The sequence below is a fragment of the Paramormyrops kingsleyae genome, unplaced genomic scaffold (assembly GCF_048594095.1).
Source record: "Paramormyrops kingsleyae isolate MSU_618 unplaced genomic scaffold, PKINGS_0.4 ups28, whole genome shotgun sequence".
In the NCBI taxonomy this organism is placed as follows: domain Eukaryota; kingdom Metazoa; phylum Chordata; class Actinopteri; order Osteoglossiformes; family Mormyridae; genus Paramormyrops; species Paramormyrops kingsleyae.
Window position 1 is genome coordinate 2,177,225 of NW_027325966.1, and position 14,695 is coordinate 2,191,919.

A 14,695-nucleotide genomic window follows, 5' to 3' on the forward strand; every position below is an offset into this window, starting at 1 on the left:
ACTGCTCCAGAGATTTTCCAAAGATGACTGAGCCCTGGAACGGCTTGGAGGGAGTTCATGTGATTACAGATGGCATTTCAATCACAGGTGAGGGAGACACAATGGAACTGGCAGAGAAAGATCGTGACAGAACACTGACGTAATTTATAGACAGATGTACTGAGGAAAACATCAAGCTAAATGTAAACTAAGACTGAGACAGACGCTGTTCCATTCATAGGATATTTACTGACAGTGGATGGACTTCAAATTGATCCAGAAAAAGGCAAAGCAATCCAGCAGATGCCCAAAGCAGGGGGGCAAAGACTCCTAAAAATGGTAAATTTCTTAGCCAAGTTTTGCAGCCACCGTTCAGACCAGTGTGAGCCTCTGCGACAATTGACCCATGAAGGCAGTTTGTGGGAGTGGACAGACATTCAGGATGCTGCATTCTCCAAAATCAGAGAGTCCATTGTGAATGCACCGGTACTGAAATATTATGATCCCAAGGAAGACTTGATTCTCCAGTGTGATGCTTCAGACACCAGTTTGGGTGCAGCTGTGATACAATGCAGGAAACCAGTGGCTTTTGGGAGCAGAGCACTCATGCAAACTGAGCAAGGATATGCTCAGATAGAAAAGGAGCCTCTAACAATAGATACTTCATTGATGCCTGTGGAAAGATTCTCTTTATCCTTCCCCCAAACTGCTCTCCTTAGGCAAAGGGGAACCTGGCTGTGAAGGGCAGCCACCCATGGCAGTGCCCAGGAAGCTGGGGGTTAAGGGCCTCATTTAAAGCAGCCACAGACATGCTGAGGTTGGGCTTGAACCAGTGACTTTCCAATCACAGCCACAGAGGCTTAACCCACTGAGCCACACACTGCCTCCAGTGCTTCCCTATTCTGTATGGCATGGAGAAGCTTCACCAGTGTACCTTCATTGCGTGCACATAAGAGGCTGCAATGCATACTGCTGCATCTACAGTGGTCTGACATGTAACCTGCTACCAACAGGAGCGACCCGATCATGCAGGTAGATTACAGTGGACCAGTGTCTAGGTTTGTAGGGAGAGGTAAGGATTGGAGAGTCGGACACAATGAATAGCAAGGGCCTCAGTTAACTTCAGATATCAATGTATTTCAAGATAATTTACTGAAAGAGACACAAAAATCACATTTAAATTTGACAGCAAGAAGTCTTTGGACAATCAGTTCAACTTTGTACAATAGCACCTCCGAAAAGTTTCTCTCTGTCTTTCTTGCTAGTTATTTCTCTTTACCCCCCAGTCAAGGAGGAATCAAATGCAGAAGCACATTGTACAGTAGGAGATGTAAGGTGCAACACACATTAAAAGCTGTTTTTGTGTGAACATTATAAAACAGATTAATACATATTAAGCAGTTTGAAACTTTACATTCAGACCTACATCAGTCAGAAAAAGCAGGCGATGACCAGCCCAACCAGCAGCTCCATCTCTGATTGTACAGAATCCCTTGTCAGGGTAACTTCTGAAGTCATGACTAAACTAATTTACAGCTTCACCAGTTATATTAAACTGATCATTGAGGAGGGAAATAAGTCAAGCCTCACAGTGAAGCCATAAAACATACGGGGGTTAAATGTATTACACTTTTTTCCAATCATTTTGACGCGTGTCTCAATACCATGTCCACTTTTTACCTTGTCCACTTAACACATGCACCATAAAATTGGACTATGTGAGCTAAACTATGTATGCTTTTGCATTGCTTTGACACAATATGCATTCAATCACCACTTCCCCCAAATTTCATGAATACTTCTCTCAGTCAGTGTTTGCCACCAGCAAAACTTTGTACAACTACAGCACTTTACAATGCTTGAAGCTGGAAAGCTGAATGAAAACACATACCTGCCTATAATTTCAGCTAAGCACCTATCTAGTAATTTGTGAGGTTAGTGCCAATTTGCCATATGTGCAAATCTTTGGATTGGCATTTTCCATTGCCATTTTTCTTTAGCTAGTGAAAAATGGATGCAGTAAGAGGCAGAGGAAGAGCAAGAAGACACAAACGGAGAGGAAGAGGAAGAATCTTGGCTACTGATGAAATCAGAGCCACAGTATTTGACCATGTTGGAAATCATGGTCTGTCCCTGAGGAAAGTGGGTCTAAGAGTTCCACTCCACCTGCCTAGATCCACAGAGGCATCAATTGTCAGGATTTTCAGGCAAAGCAACAGGTACTATACACTATGTAGAGCATTCTGACTGAAGGCATTTGATTGGTGTATATATTACTGTAGTGGTGTGATTTGAGGGAAGTCTCCAGGAAAAAACTGATGCATCGATGCACGTTTGTCTTTACTGTAACCCACTACTGTAGGATTTAGCATTTACCTCCCACAGGAGGGAGAGGAAGAATTTACTGGTATCTGTGATTGTGTGGGACAATGTGGCCTTTCATCATTCCCGCCAAGTCACAGAGTGGTTTATAGCCCATCCCTGGATGATGTCATTATTCTTGCCACCATACTCTCCATTCCTCAACCCGACTGAAGGATTTTTTTCTGCATGGGGATGGAAGGTATATGACCATCGCCCACATGATCAGATGTCGCTTTTAGATGCAATGGCTGCTGGGTGTGTGGACATCCATGTGGAGGACATCCAGAGCTGGATAAGACACTCAAAGAGATTTTTTCCTTGGTGTATTGCAAGAGAAAATATTCAGTGTGATGTCGATGAAAATTTATGGCCAAATGCAAGGGACCAAATGGATTAGTCCAGGACAACAGTATACTTAACTGTATACAGTCAAACTTTGCTATTTGGCTATGTTTGTTTTGTTTTTTTCTGTATTGAATGTAATGTACTTTCAGTAGGTGGCTGTAATGTATTTTTCTTTTCCAGTGTATTGCGCAGCTGAATTTATTTACTGTATTATTTGTTTGTATTACAATGTTTACTGTAAGAAATGGCATACGTTTTTCTTTTACTTTGCAATAAACGTGTGAAAATATAGGATACAACAACACATCATATATATGCATTTTGCAGCGCTTCAAGTTGTTTGTGTTTTTTCATGCATTGTTCTTTGTGTGACAAAGTCATCTTGTGAGAGAGTGCGTGTGCTATAGGTTTGGCAGCGTGTGTCACTTTTGGGTGAAGTGTGAAGTGTTCTGGTGGTTTTAGTGCATATTGCACCGAAAGTTAACTGATATGCTCAGGTGCATGTTTGTAAAGTTCACAGTGTGAAGTGTTTTGAAAAAGTGGACATGGTATTGAGACAAGTGTGAAAATGATTGGAAAACACTATAATATTGACTTATGTAGTTGAATTTTGTTTATCCACTAGAGGGCAGTCACACACTGGAGATTCCCTAATTAAGATGATAAGATAAGATAAGATAAGATAAGATACTCCTTTATTAGTCCCACAAGTGGGAAATTTGCATTGTCACGGGAGAAAGTGGACAGTACAAGAATATCCATCCGCTTATCCGAGGTCGGGTCGCGGGGGCAGCAGTCTCAGCAGGGAAACCCAGACTTCCCTCTCCCCGGCCACTTCATCCAGATCCTCTGGGGGAATCCCGAGGCGTTCCCAGGCCAGCCGAGAGACATAGTCCCTCCAGCATGTCCTGGGTCTTCCCCGGGGCCTCCTCCCAGTGGGACATGCCCGGAACACCTCCAGGGAGGCGTCCAGGAGGCATCCTGACCAGATGGCTCCTCTCGATGCGGAGGAGTAGCGACTCTACTCTGAGTCTCTCCCGAATGACCGAGCTCCTCACCCTATCTCTAAGGGAGAGCTCAGCCACCCTGCGGAGGAAACTCATTTTGGCCGCTTGCACTCGCGATCTCGTTCTTTCGGTCACTACCCACAGCTCGTGACCATAGGTGAGGGTAGGAACGTAGATCGACTGGTAAATCGAGAGCTTCGCCTTTTGGCTCAGCTCCTTCTTTACCTTGACAGACCGATGCAGCGCCCGCATCACTGTGGACACCGCACCGATCCGCCTGTAGATCTCCCGCTCCATCGTCCCCCCACTCGTGAACAAGACCCCGAGATACTTAAACTCCTCCACTTGGGGAAGGACCCCATCCCCGACCCAGAGAGAGCATTCTACCCTTTTCCGGCTGAGGACCATGGTCTCGGATTTGGAGGTGCTGATTCTCATCCCAACCGCTTCACACTTGGCTGCGAACTGTCGCAGCGAGAGCTGAAGGTCACGGTCCGATGAGGCCAACAGGACCTCATCATCTGCAAAAGGCAGAGACCTAATCCTGAGGTCACCAAGCCGGACACCCTCAACGCCCTGGCTGGGTGTGATACAGTAACTCAGGCCCCTACTTTCCCTCAGCTCTCTGCCTTTCAGTCAGCCATTCGCTGTGCTCATAGGCTGTACGGCCGTCAGAAAACTCTTCACGTCCCCCTCCTATTATCATGCACTTTGACTTTTCTGACTTTTTGTAGGAGAATCTCTTTTTTTACCAATATTTTAGTGCTAAAACAGCTGCAGATAGGAAAGCGATGAATGCCCCGATCAGGGCATTGAAGGAGTTGAGGCTTACACAAGTTTTATATGATACTCCTGAGGATGTGAATATTACCATGGATGACTTCCAGTATCTTGGAACTCTCCCTATTTAACGCCATTGAACTGCACCGAGTTCGCCGGCCAATTCCTGCAGGTCACCATGATCGCTATGGCTGCTGTGCAATGTGCTTCCCTGTAGCAGCTCTGATTGCTTTGTTTGCCCATCCAGGAGTTGCTGTCTCCACCCCAGTTATTAATCACAAAATTGCATGACTGTTACATTGTTGCTGTTGTTTAATTAAATGTCCAACCTGCCCCTCAAATTTTCACTCTCGATTCTGGGGCTGATGCTCACCACAGGTTCTGCTGTATCCTGTCTGAGTTGGGGGAAGTAAGATCTGTTTGGCTGCTGCTTATGCCCCCACCCCCACAAAGCTCATTCTTCCTGGACCTATCTAGCCATATCCTTAAACTCCATGATTATGAGCTCATTACAGGAACAGATGCCAAAGTTGTCCATGACCCAGTCCTGGATAAATCCGCTTCTCTCTTAGGTAGTCAGGTATCCCCTCTAGTCACTCAAATACTTTATTATTTGCAACAACAAACTGCAGGTGTTGCTAAGTTGGAGTCTTGATTGGGTTTTTTTGAAGATCCAGAAGAACCACATGATTTGAATTCTCTCCTTGTCGAAGGAGATGGTGAGCCAACCACTGAGAACCACTTCTTAAGAAGAAGTGCTCTTACCACGACCCCGGTCTGGTAGGACAGAAGATGCACCCAGACTGTTCTGAAAAAAAAAAAGATCTCTTGTTTAAAAGGAAAATTTGACCATTTCAGACAAGGACTAATTGATTGAATGTATTGGTGTTTCATCTGTTCACATTTTATTTTACAATGCAGGTTTAAAATAGTTAATCTAAATCACATATTACCCACTTTAATCCTTTCTATACCCACCTCTGTAGACTTCACAGAGCATCACTGCCAACAAAATAAGAGGGTTACAGTTAAAGTAGGTGAAAAAATTGAATGTAAAATTTGACAATCCAGGTTTTCAGCACCATGGACAGCAGCCTACTGTTGCTTAAAGGGCATTATTTTGCTCACTTTCAGTTTATAATATTATATTTATGATCTACTAGAATAGAGTATGCATGCTTCAGTGTTCGAAAAGAACATATTGTTTTCTCATGATGCACATCTCTATTCACCCTCTGTCTAATCCCTCCCCCAACGAGTCCATTGTGGTTTGATTGGTCGGTTTACACTTCATTCCCCAGTTTTTCAGTCTGCAGACAGATCCTTGCAGGTAGACAGACAATTGGTGTTAGTTTTGCGGTTTGTGAATTTATTTACAGTAATAGTGGTCATATGCTAATTATATTAACAGGATTAATAAGCCTGTATATTTAATCAGAATTCCCTAAGACCCGTGCTTTGTATTGGCCCCTCCCATTTTGACAACAACAAACTACATGTCACTGCAGGGCTTTAGAGAATAACTACTCCAATAATTGCGTAGTGATATTCATGAAGAACATGTCATCGACTACGCCCACTAATCACGGCAGCCTTAATACATATATCAATAAAAGTTTTAATACGTATTGTCTCTGTTTACGTGATAACGAAGACCTAAATATATATTTGTTTTAAATATGTGACTCATGTTAGAGAAAATATAAGTAAACCATGAGGACAGAAAAGTCACTGAATAACAGGAATGACCGACATATAGTGCCAAACAGACAAGGTGCAAAGACTGTACACATAGTACAAACAAAGTAAACGTAGTGCACTATGTATGGTGAGTTGTAAATTTGTTTGCACTTTGCAGCTTACCTTGCGTTGACTCTTTGTAGTACGGTCCCCACGACGGTAGTGAAAATATAAGGGGCTGGTTATCAGGGGGCATGGATTTTGTGGCAGTTTCTACATTGGCGTTGCTGGTGGAGGGAGCTGCATTTGTGGTTTGTATTCTGCAATGGCTTGAATGTCCTGTGTATTAAGGCAAACTCGTGGGCGATTACATCGTCCACACAGCATAGAATTAATAAGAGTTGTTCACTGTCCTCCTGTTACTGTAAAATTCTGGGAAGTTGTGATTGTTCAACTCCACTGTGCACAGTTAGGAGCAACTCCAACTCCACCTAGCAGACATACGTACGAGGTGATTGAGGTATGGAATGATTCTGTCCCTGTATGGACTAATCATCCCCAAATTCTATTGCGTCCATGATTCACCCATATCATTGTGCTAAGGTTGAGCAGCACAACATGTTTTTCCAAGCCTCAGATCACAAGACCAGCAGATAGTGAGGATAGCTGAGAAGATCATTAGAGTCTCTCTCCCATCCATCATGCACATTCACATCACACATTCCATCCGCAAAGCCACCAACATTGTGGATGACCCCACCCACCCCTCACATTATCTTTTCACCCTCCTAGCATCTGGAAAAGCATTCAGGCCTTCACACCCAGACTCAGAAACATGGCGTCAGACTACTGAACTCTCAGGAACTGATCTGATACCACACACACAACACACACACACACACACACACACACACACACACACACACACACACACACACACACACACACACATAGGGTTATAATTATATCTTCGTGGGGACTCTCCATTCATTTCTATGAGGAAAACTGTAATCCAACATGACAACCTTAACCCCTACCCAGCCCTAACGTTAACCATAAGTAACCAAACCAAATACAAGACTTCTGGCATCTTTAGTTTTTTATTAGTATTGACAGATCTTTGTGGGGACCTGAAAAACACCCCCAAAGCATCAAAATAACAGGTTTTTATCACATTGCGGGGGACATTTGGTCCCCACCATGTAATATAAACCTAATCCACACACACAAACAGACACACACACACGTGTGCGCGCACATACACACACAGATTAGGTATCTGAGTCTTTGTGGGGATTCTCCATTCATTTGTATGGGCATAACCCCAATCCTAATTATGGCAACCTTAATCCAAAATCCCTGCAGTAGTAAGCAAGAAGTAACAGTAAGTAACCAAACAAAATACAAGACTTTTGGAATTATTATTCCTTTGATTGCATTAACAGAATTTTATAAAACTGAGTCAGTTTTTTCTTTTGGGGACCAAAAACATGTCCCTACAAAGTCAAAATAACATGTTTTTATAACACTGTGGGGACATTTGGTCCCCACAACATAATATATACATGACCACCCACCCAAACACACATAGACACAAACATACACAGACTGGCTTACGTATATCCTCTATAGATTCCTGAATGAAATATCTGCAAAGCAGTTATGGCATGGCGTTAGGTTTGAACATGCAGTTTTTAAGGACACTGCACTAATTTTAAACGAAACACTGCACTAATTCTAAAATGATTTTATATGAACGTTATTTAACATAAAATAAAATAGAAATCAAACCAAAATTTAGTCTATCAAAAAACTTGTATATTACATATCTTCGAAATTAAAAATACCAGGATACAGAATTTGAATAACAAGAACTATAGTCTTCTTTCTCAAAAGCGTGAACAGCTATCTGAAGACCTACTAGTTCCTGAATTGTAGATGTTGCCTATGAAATTCGCTGAGAGTTGACGTCGCCCTACCAACGTCGCTAAAATGCTAATTGCGTCAACAAGCTATGGAAATACAGCGGTGGTACACCCCCAATACAGCGGTATTACGCATTACCGTAATGCTGCCTAGCAAAAACATAATGTCATAAAAAAAATTACAGACAGACATTATAGACAGAGCTGCGTGGTTTCCTATTGACAAGTAGATACATGATTCGGGGGCTTGAAAGGCGGCTAGATATCCAATCACGCCCAGCTACAGTATGCACAAACTAAAGATACTACTCCTGATTGGACCAGCTACAAATTCGTCCCTCCCTGACAATAAATTCTTTGTTTTCATTCGTTGAAAATAATGACAATACATATCTTCATACTTTTCGACCAATTAAAAATCTCGGTGGTTTCAATAGTTCTAACAAAATAATTGCAGGTTGAACAAAAACTTTCTGACAGAGAGATGGCGCAGAGGTGAGCAGCATCTCTTCGTATGTTTCTTGCTATTTCTTCAGATTATGTTTTGTTAGCATACTTAATTATATATTTATTTTTATGTTCTGATTGTCACGTTCGGCAACGGAGGCGAGCCGGGAAGCAGGCGACAGCAGCCAGGAAGTCAGGTAACGGGGTTTAATTGGCAAATGACAAGCACGCAGAGACATCCACGGACAATACAATGCCGAATCTGGCATACATGGGGAGACGCGGTCTAATATACACAGGACTAATCAAATGAAACAGGACACAGATGATCACAAACAGGAATGAACACAAGGTAATGAGGGGGCGTGGCACACATCGGGATCGGACGGAGCGGATCGTGACACTGATATAGTACATGCAAATTTTGCGGCACAATTGAAATATATTTATAATTAGTTGTTTAAACTGTAGATGCTGTGGCCATTATTCTAAATATGGTTGTTTATATTTAAATGGTAAGAGAAAATATTTGTGTTAAACTTAAAAACAATAAGACAATAACAATAAGACAATATATAAGTTCTCCTAGTGGTGTCCCGTCTTGCCCCCAGAGTGCCCTGTGCTGGTGTTGCCCCTGCCTACCCTGGTCTGTCTCGTCCCCTAATGGTGTTCGGTCTCTGCGCCCTTGTCCCGCAGCAGTGCCCATCTGGTGTCTTGCCCTGCCCTCTTCCACTGTGTCTCCCATCTTAGTGTACGTATAGCCTGCTGTCTTCCCCGCTGTCCCATCTGCTCCCTCACATGCCCTGTAAAAAGTGTCCTTCAGTCCTGCGATCCTCAGTCCAGTCATTGATGTTGCTGCCTGCATGTGCTCCCCAGTGTGTCCTGTGTCTAGTGTTCTTGCCTGATCCTCCCTACCCTGTTTGGACCCCTTGTGGTCTGTTTCCTTCGCCCTTCCTGTAGTGTAGTTTTCTTTAATAAAGCCCCTTTTGGTTTTCCTCCATCCCTGTCTTCGCCTCTGTCCTTGCCCTCGACGTGACACCATTACAGTGTGACCAGGTAAATGCTGCTAGCTGGACACCACACTACTGTAAATGCTACTGAAGGCTTACCTCAGTTTATCATTATTCCCTTCGTCTTGAAAGAGAACAGCAGCAAAAAGTGGGAAAATGATTTAAAAAATAAAGAACACTGTTCTGTTAGTAAGCTAATTCTTAAGGTAAAGTCATTTTAAATAATTAGAATAACTGATACTTTATTAATACCTGTGGAGAAATTGTCTTTACGCCTCCCTCAACTTGCTCTTTATAGAGTAATGTCTCCTAAGTAGACATTAGTTTTAAATGGCTTCAGTACAAAGGAGACCATCCCTCTGGATTGTACCAAAGTCTACTCTGCAGTACGCCACTTTTTAAAACCCTCCGTTTAACCCATATATCATAGAAAAACTGACATTAATACCAGTGGCTATAGGTATATTTGGTGCTTTCAGATGTCTGTGAATTCTTTTAATGTTTTCCCGGTGTCTGTAGAAATCGCTGAAGTGCTTCATGTCATACCTTTCAATGTGAATGAACCGAGTCATTATGCCTTGGTGAGAGCTGGCTAGGTATATGTTATACTCCACTAGGCCCACTTTTCTTCATAACTGTCATTCAGCAATATTCATTTCTTTCCTTATATTTAATGCCTCTGCTGTGCTGGGAGTCAGCTTCCATTGGGATCCATGCTCTGGATCAATATTCCGTTAACCTGAACTGTTCAACAGACTGCAGACCACATTCTGCAATTTCATCTGTCTGACCACTAACAGGAAGTATAAAAGACAAGCACACCCTCAGAATGGATTCATATGTGGCCTTCCCAGTATGCACCTCTGTCAGCAGGTCAATGACAGATCTAAACCAATTTTGCCTGAGCTACGGAGCCCCTGCATCTCTGGACAGACCTAATCCATCTCTGGTCCAGTTGACACCCATAGGCACTGCTCAGGCTGAAGTTGACAGCCGCAGGCAGAATCCGTTGTGCGTGTTTCTCCTGACCGTTTGACCCCAGATGCCCCCCAGGGAGTACTATGTGGTCCTACCTTTTCACCACCAGAGTTGCCCTCAGTTGAGAACTGATCTCCATGATGTCTCACTAAACTTGAGGCCTGATTGGTGGAATCCCAGCTGGTAGGACGAACGCTGAGGAGGGACGTACATAAGTTATTGTGTTGCTATAGAAGAGGAAAGATCTTAGTTTTGCTATCTGTTGTTGCATGGCTTGGATACAAACAATACTGATTAGCAGGGATTAAAATAGGAATAGGAGACATTTAAGATCTACCCTGAAGGTTTTTCAAACCAGTCATTTAGATCAGGAAATTCATATACATAATAGCCAGCTGAAACTTTATAAAACTTCTGTCAGAACAAATAAATACATTTTTAATCTGAAAAATAATAAATAAAAATGGGAGGATGGTGCTAAAGGGGTCTAGTTTCAATCTTCCAGCCTGTCAGCTTAACATTTATAGAAAGTGCCAGACAGTAAATCACCTTTGCCAAGTGAATGAAAGAAGCTTGACCTCGTTGGATGATGGACTAAGAGCAGTGCTAAACACCGCTCACGCCCTGACTCCCCCCACCTGTCCCAAAGCAGGATGCATGGGGAAGTGCGGGGAAGCATTGGTGAATGCTGGTGAAGGTGCCGCTATTGCAACTTCAGACAAAGGCACCAGGACTTCGAGCCTCAGTGCCGAGTCTCTGAGAGCTCATCAAAACACTGACGGGCCAAGCAGCCCAGCAAATGGAATGTTGTCTTTCCCAGGAATGGATGCCAGAGGGCTCCAAAAATCTGCTGTGAGCCATAGACTGTGAGTGTCTGTGCCTTTGTTTGTGTACAGAGTGAAGGTGCCACTCACAGCCGGTTTTCCCACCATGCTGCTGGGATGGAGAGCTGCTCATGCGGAGACTGCTGGTCCAGCAGAAACCTGTGGCACGCCAGCAACACTGAATATGGTGTTGGGTCCAGCACTGGCGATGCATTGTTTGACCCTGTCGACCCTGTGTTTCACTCTCCCAGAACACCCTAAGGCGTGATGGTAATGGAGCCCCTGTGCCAGAAATTGAGGGCTGATTCTATGCATGAGTCGTCTGCATGCAGTCCCAGCATGCTCTGGGCTGGAGACACGTGTGGAGCCGCTGAGCTGCAGTGTGCTTGGGTAACACTGCCTTCAGTGACTCACAGAGCCGTGCTGTGTTGCTTTGGAAGGCTTCTCTTCTTCCACACAGGAACTCACAATAGCAGAGCCCGAAATGACAGCCCTCCACAGGAACACACAGTGCTGTGTGCATATCCCTGGTGGGTGTGCACATCAATCTCACTGATTATACCCAGTGACTGACTGCTCCTGTTCTGTCCAAAACACGCCTCTTGGGTCTCATGTTCTCAGCATTCCCTGGAAGAGCGGTCCCCTGGCTGAGTGCTGTAGAGGGAGTCTGTGATCTGGCTAGGATCTACGTCCATGTGGACAGATGTATCGTAGACAACCAGAGTTCCTCCCTGGCTGTTCTCTCATTATCCAGGTAAATATTTCATTATCCAGGTAAAATTATCGAACCCTTTCAAAACTGTTTTGCTCCTTAAGCAAATTAATTGAGTTGATTTTGTTGAAAAAGGAGGAAATTAATTCATTTAGGCAGACTCTCAAACATGCCTGTCGGTATGTCGAGCCCACACTCACTGAACACCAGGGGGCAGTGCCCACACCCACAATGGCACCTGGGATTTTTTTGCCACATGTACTGATGATAGTGTCACATGAAGAGCATGGTTGATCGATCTCTGATGAGATGATGAGTGTTCACTGGTCCAGTACGTTTCCTCGCATACCGACTTCCCCAGAATATATGGTTCTGATGTGTTTTGGGTCACCGATGCCCTCAGTTTGGTGCTGATAGATGAAGGTTTGGGTCCGTTAGGTAGCTAGTGCCACGGCGCACACCTGTGGCTGAGCGTGCCGGCTCTTGTAGGCCTGGCAGTGGGCCCATCCAGATCGGGCTCCCGGCTGTTCCAGCTTGTGAGGAGGACAAGCAAACCCTGGGCCCACTGGCCCTCAGGAGCCTGTCAGAGCGCATGTTAAATTAGCCATTTGTTTTTGCTCACAGGGAGGTCTGCACACAACACTGATGTGGAACGAGGCCTGGCCTGCCTGTGGTTCAGCAAGGACCCACTCCATGCATACTAGCTGTAACAGGTCTTTTACCGTCACACACGCTGCCGGCGGGCAGGACAGCAGGACACAGAGAACGGCTGTCAGAGGCCCCACATCACTCAGATCTCCCTCATACAGAAGGCCGAGTGCGAGTGGCCCCCGCCACCCTCGCCGGGCCCAGCCCAGCCTGGCTGAGCTGCAGTAAGAGCGGAGTGCTTGGAGGCCATAGATCCCAACTGGAGCACAGAGATCCTGTTTGAAGAGTGGATCCCCTCAATATCTCTGTGTCACTGTTAATTTAAGTGCATCTCTCAACCTGTGTCTGTCACTCTAAGTGTATCTCCCAGCCAGAATCCATCAATCAAGTGCATCTCTCAACCTGTGTCTGTCACTCTAAGTGTATCTCCCAGCCAGAATCCTTCAATCAAGTGCATCTCTCAACCTGTTTTCTGTCAGTCTAAGTGTATCTCCCAGCCAGAGTCCATCAATCAAGTGCATCTCTCAACCTGTGTCTGTCAGTCTAAGTGTATCTCCCAGCCAGAATCCATCAATCAAGTGCATCTCTCAACCTGTGTCTGTCAGTCTAAGTGTATCTCCCAGCCAGAATCCATCAATCAAGTGCATCTCTCAACCTGTGTCTGTCAGTCTAAGTGTATCTCCCAGCCAGAATCCATCAATCAAGTGCATCTCTCAACCTGTGTCTGTCGGTCTAAGTGTATCTCCCAGCCAGAATCCATCAATCAAGTGCATCTCTCAACCTGTGTCTGTCGGTCTAAGTGTATCTCCCAGCCTGTATCTATAAGTCTATCTCTAGAGTGTTTAACAGCAGCAACAGCTTGTTAGCTACTTTTCTTTATTTGTTTGACATTCTGATTATTTGGTTTTAAATTTCTTACAAATTACTTCCCAGGTACAAACTGATATTAAAATAATATAAAAATTCCAACAAACTGCCAGGCATCTGGCTTGAGACTGTAAGGATTGCAGTCCCTTAATGACAGGTGGGAACAGTTTCTGAAGCACGGTCCCCTTTAAAACCACTCTGGAGAATAAGGTCCCTTCACAGAGCCCTGCTGCACGACACTGAGCTGAGGACAAGCAGGCTAACATTTGAATTAGCATCCCTGCACGCATCTGCCTTCTGGAGTGAAACCCAAATCACCCCACTGTGCAGGTTCCAGGCTGTATTTGGTTCTTGTGTTCAGAAGCCTCTAATGTTACTGTGCTGTCGCTGTCACCGACAGTGATTCATTCTCTTGAATATCCATGTTTATTTAATGTGTGATCTGAAGCCTGTGATGTCATTGTGATGTTAGTGTCTCAGACAGTGATTCATTCTCTTAGTTGAATATCCTACTTTTTATAAAGTTTGTCTGTTCAGAATTCTGTGTCATTGAGTTGTTACTGTGCTGTCACAGTCCAAGACACCGCCTTGGTTCATAATCCTCCTGTTGAATGGAGGGTCCCCACAAAGATGTGAATACAAACATGTCACATATGCTGTCTTGGTTCACTCTACTACTGTTTATTTAGTTTATGTGTTCAGAAGCCTGTATCACTGGGCTGTCCTCTGTTAATTTCCTGTCACTGATCCGGACAGCATAACTTTAATGAATAAATCCATCATGCTCCAATGGGGCAGGAAAGCTGTATGTTTGCCGCTGTGAGATTTCTGTGTGTCTGCCCATGCTACCTGCATCCCACTCCACCCCCCCAGGCAGGTTGCTTTCTGTCCCCTGGCTTCCCATACCCCTGATCACCCTGGCAGAGATGTACTTCCACTTTGAATGAGACGATTGTCAACTAACCTCACAGGTCAACAGTTACAGGTCAGCAGGTGCCTTTGCTGAAATGTTAGTGTTGGCTCCGTGTCACACCATCCATATGGAACAGTTTGTTTGGTCACGTTTCCCCCATTATGACACCCTTTGGCCATCTGCTCCTGGTCACATGTTCTAATGAGCCATACATCA